At 37.4% G+C, this 4175-nt stretch overlaps 1 pseudogene; it reads left to right on the forward strand.

Annotated features, from left to right (window-relative positions):
* The first annotated feature begins 1843 nt into the window (after positions 1-1843).
* Positions 1844-3043, forward strand: LOC102494893 (mitogen-activated protein kinase 6 pseudogene; annotated as a pseudogene).
* Positions 3044-4175: the final 1132 nt, after the last annotated feature.

Consider the following 4175-nt stretch of genomic DNA (forward strand, 5'->3'; position numbering starts at 1 on the left):
TTCAATAATGGATAGAACATATAGGCAGAAGATAAATAAGGCAATACAACACTTAAGACTTAAAAAACCTGAGAGAGATAGATATATATAAAATCCCATCAAATAATAGGAGAAAACACATCTTTTTTCCAGTATACACAAATTATTCTCCAGAATAGTCTATACATTTAGTCACAAAACAAATAACTGTAAATTTTAAAAATTTTGTATTATACAAAGTATCTTTTGTGGTTTGAATGTTCTCTAAAATTCATGTATTAAAACTTGATTCCAATGTGATTAAGAGGGTGAAAACTTGATCTAATTACTGCATCAGAGAAAGAGACTTTTGGTTGGACTTTCTCAGTTGGTTGATTAGAGAAGGGCAGATGGGTCCTGGCGGGTTTATAACAAAAGGAAATGAGGCAGACAGAATCCCAAGTGAATATAGAGCACACTTTTCTCTGCTTAAGCTCCTACCTTCCGCCATGTTGTGATGCAAATGTGAACCTTGAACCTCCAAATTGTGAGGTGGCTAATCGATTCTCTTAAATTACTCAGACTTAGGTTTTTGTGTTTGTTTGTTTTGTTTTGTTTTTGTTGTTTTTTCGTAATTAACTACATAACAGACTACAGCGGTATCATATCCAACCATAGAGAAAAAAGATAGAAATCAACCCTGCCCTCATTCCCATGCCCTTTCTGACAGGTCTTACTTTGAGGCGACTGTGGTAAAGTGAGAGCCTCAGAGACCAGAGAAGCTGCAGCAGCCAGCATGCCCAGAGGCCAGAGCCGACACTGGAGACTATCTGTGGACTTCCATTTCCTGGATGAGTCCGAGAAATCCCATTGTATCAGAGTAAAATGGAGGGTAGCTTTGATTGTGATTGTGATGAGCTAGAGCCTCCTGATCACTAACAAAAGACATGTTAGCCAATAGCTGCCAGGGCTTCTGTTTGAATAAAATTAAACTGTGCCTATCCTGTTTTGTAAACATAAAGTTTAACCTTTGCTTTTTCTGTTTCTGTACTAAAGCTGATGCCGCTCTCATTATAAACTGCTAAAGTTGTAAAAGCCCAGGGCAATTTGCTAGCTCCCTGTAAAAAGCCCCTTATCTTACTTTCTCATTCTTTCCATGGACTTGTGTCTATATAACCTGAATGCCCCTTTGTTCGGGGCTTCACTTGCCATCATGCCTTACATGACCGGGAGTAAAGTCCTACCTAGTGCACTAAAAATAAAGCCTCTTGTATTTTACATCAAAACCGACTTTTGTGGTTGATTGGGGTCACTGTATCACTCCCTGGACAAGGAAAATCGGCCAGTTATCAGCAAAAACATTTCACTTCCTGTTAAAATCTATAGCAACAGGAAGAAAAGAAGCAAAAATAGAAAGAGTGCTTATCAGCACAGTGGAATGATGCTGCTCAGGACCAGTCCAACACTGAATATGCCTGCACTGTGAGGAGAATGTTCATAGAAGCCTGTTGTGGGCGTATTTATTTACATTTTTGTTAAATGTTAAATTGTTTAGCACTGTAAATCTGAGTGAATAGTATGTCATTTCATTCTATTTGAGTTTCTTGAGTGTTTTCTTTAAATATCTCAGAGTTGCTTCTTCTTTCTTGAACTATGAGTACTGCAATCTTTTTAATTCTTAGCATGAGTATAGCTTTTTGAGCTCTAAACCTAAGGGGAACTCAACAGGCCAGTTGGTATATGCAACAATCACCAAGAAACTATTTTGTTATGAAAGCATAATTATTTTTTTTCCTCTTTTTGAAAGACCTTTCCTTTTGATGCCAGTTTTTGTTTACACAAGTTCAACAATTTGAAAGAAAAATGCAATAGTAAGAGTTTCATAATGGCAGAGAAATTTGTAAGTCTCATTTATGGTTTTGATCTGGGTTCTCAATATATGGACCTAAAACCATTGGGTTGTGGAGTCAATGGCTTGCTTTTTGTTTTGTTTTGTTTGTTTGTTTTTCTACTGTAGGCAATTACTGTGACAAAAGAGTGGCCATCAAGAAAATTCTCCTTGCTGATCCCCAGAGTGTCAAACATGCTCTACATGAAATCAAAATCATTAGAAGACTTGAACATGATAACATTGTGAGTGTTTGAAATTCTTGGTCCCAATGGAAGCCAGTTAACAGACGATATGGGCTCTCTTACTGAACTGAACACTGTTTACAATGTTCAGGAGTACAGGGAGACAGACTTGGCTAATGTGCCAGAGCAGGGACCTTTACTGGAAGAACATGCCTGGCTTTTCACATATCAGCTGCTACATGGGCTCAAGTATATTCACACGACAAATGTACTGCACAGAGATCTCAAACCAGCTAATCTTTTCATGAATATGGAAGACTTGGTGCTGAAGATAGGTAACTTTGGTCTTGCACAGATCATGGATCCTCATTATTCCCGTAAGGGCCATCTTTCTAAAGGATTAGTTACTAAATGGTGTGGATATCCATGTCTTTTACCTTCTCCTAATAATTACACTAAAGCCATTGACACATGGGCTACAAGCTGCATCTTTGCTGAAATGCTGACTGGTAAAACCCTCTTTGAAGGTGCACATGAACTTCAACAGAGGCAGCTGATTTTAGAATCTATTCCTGTTGTACACAAGGAAGATGACCAAGAGCTTCTCAGCATAATTCCAGTTTACATTAGAAATGACATGACTGAGCCACACAAATCTTTAACTCAGCTGCTTTCAGAAATTAGTCAAGCAGCACTGGGTTTCCTGGAAAAAATACTGACATTTAGTATCATGGATCAATTAAGAGCAGAGGAAGCGCTCTCCCAACCTTACATGAGCATATATTCTTTTCCAATGGGCGAGTCAATTTCAAGTCATCTTTTTCATATTGAAGATGAAGTCAGTAATATTTTGCTTATGGATGAAACTCACAGTCACATTTATAACTGGGGAAGGTACCATGACTGTCAGTTTTCAGAGTATGATTGGCCTATACATAATAACTTTGATATAGACAAAGTTCAGCTTGACCCAAGAGCTCTGTCTGGTGTTACTGATGAAAAAGTAGTATGAGTTTATCCTCAAAAATATTTAAATGGAGACCAGGAAAATATCTGGAGGATCTTGTTTTGATATCAATTACTCCACTGAACCTTGATGGCAGTACCCAGATCACCATGAAAACAAATAATGTGATCTGGAGTGTAGCCATACTTGTAATAACAAAATGAGATCATCATCATCCTATTTAGATAACTTACTTTTACCTTCTCCCTATTTCCACCCTCCTCCCACACCATCTCTGGTATTCATAGTTGCTCTTCATGCTTTTATACATACCAATCTTTCAGTATCTTCCACAAACTGCAGACTTTCAGTACATATTGGGTGGGGATATACAATGCCTCTCTTTCAGTCTGGCTTACTTCGCTTTGCAGTAAATCTTCCATATTTAACCACTTTCTATCAAATGTGAGGGTCTTTACAGGTGAGGTGAGATTCTGCTAGGTAGTATATAATTGGAGTTTGGTTTTTATTTATTCAGTCACTTTGTGTTTTTAATTGAATAACTCAATACATATACAATCAAGGTAATTATTGATAATGAGGATTTATTGCTACTTTTTTGTTACTTGTTTTTAAGTTGTTTTGTATACATTCTACCTTTATTTATCTCTATCTTTTCTTGTAAATTTTTCCTTAGTAATATATTCTAATCACTTACTTTTAATTGTTAGTGTATCTTTCATAGTGTTTGCCTTATGGTTACCATGAGGCTGATTAGAAGCATTTACAGTTGGCACAGATGATTGTAATCTGATAGAAACTTGACTTTGATGACATAGATACTAAAAAATAATGACATTCAGCATTTCAACTTCATCTGCACACCTATAATTTAATATTTTTTATCTGTTTGTTTATTAGGTTTTTGCCATAGGGTGCGAGCACTCACCAGAGGAACAGAGAGACAGTGAGGGGGAAAGTGGAGAATCATTTCTGAGGGAATATGATCACACTGCAGCCCATTATCCTGTACTTTCCTCCTGGGAGTTGTTGGGCACACATATGCATGTGCCCAGCATGAGTTTCAAGTCACCAGGTCTGGAAGATGAACCACTATCCACTTGTGCGTGTCCAGAACCTTAACCACCATATCACTTCCTGGCCTCCACACTTTGAATCTTTGATGCTACCATTTGTA

This window comes from Tupaia chinensis, unplaced genomic scaffold, assembly GCF_000334495.1.
Source record: "Tupaia chinensis unplaced genomic scaffold, TupChi_1.0 Scaffold000293_1, whole genome shotgun sequence".
Classification (NCBI taxonomy): domain Eukaryota; kingdom Metazoa; phylum Chordata; class Mammalia; order Scandentia; family Tupaiidae; genus Tupaia; species Tupaia belangeri.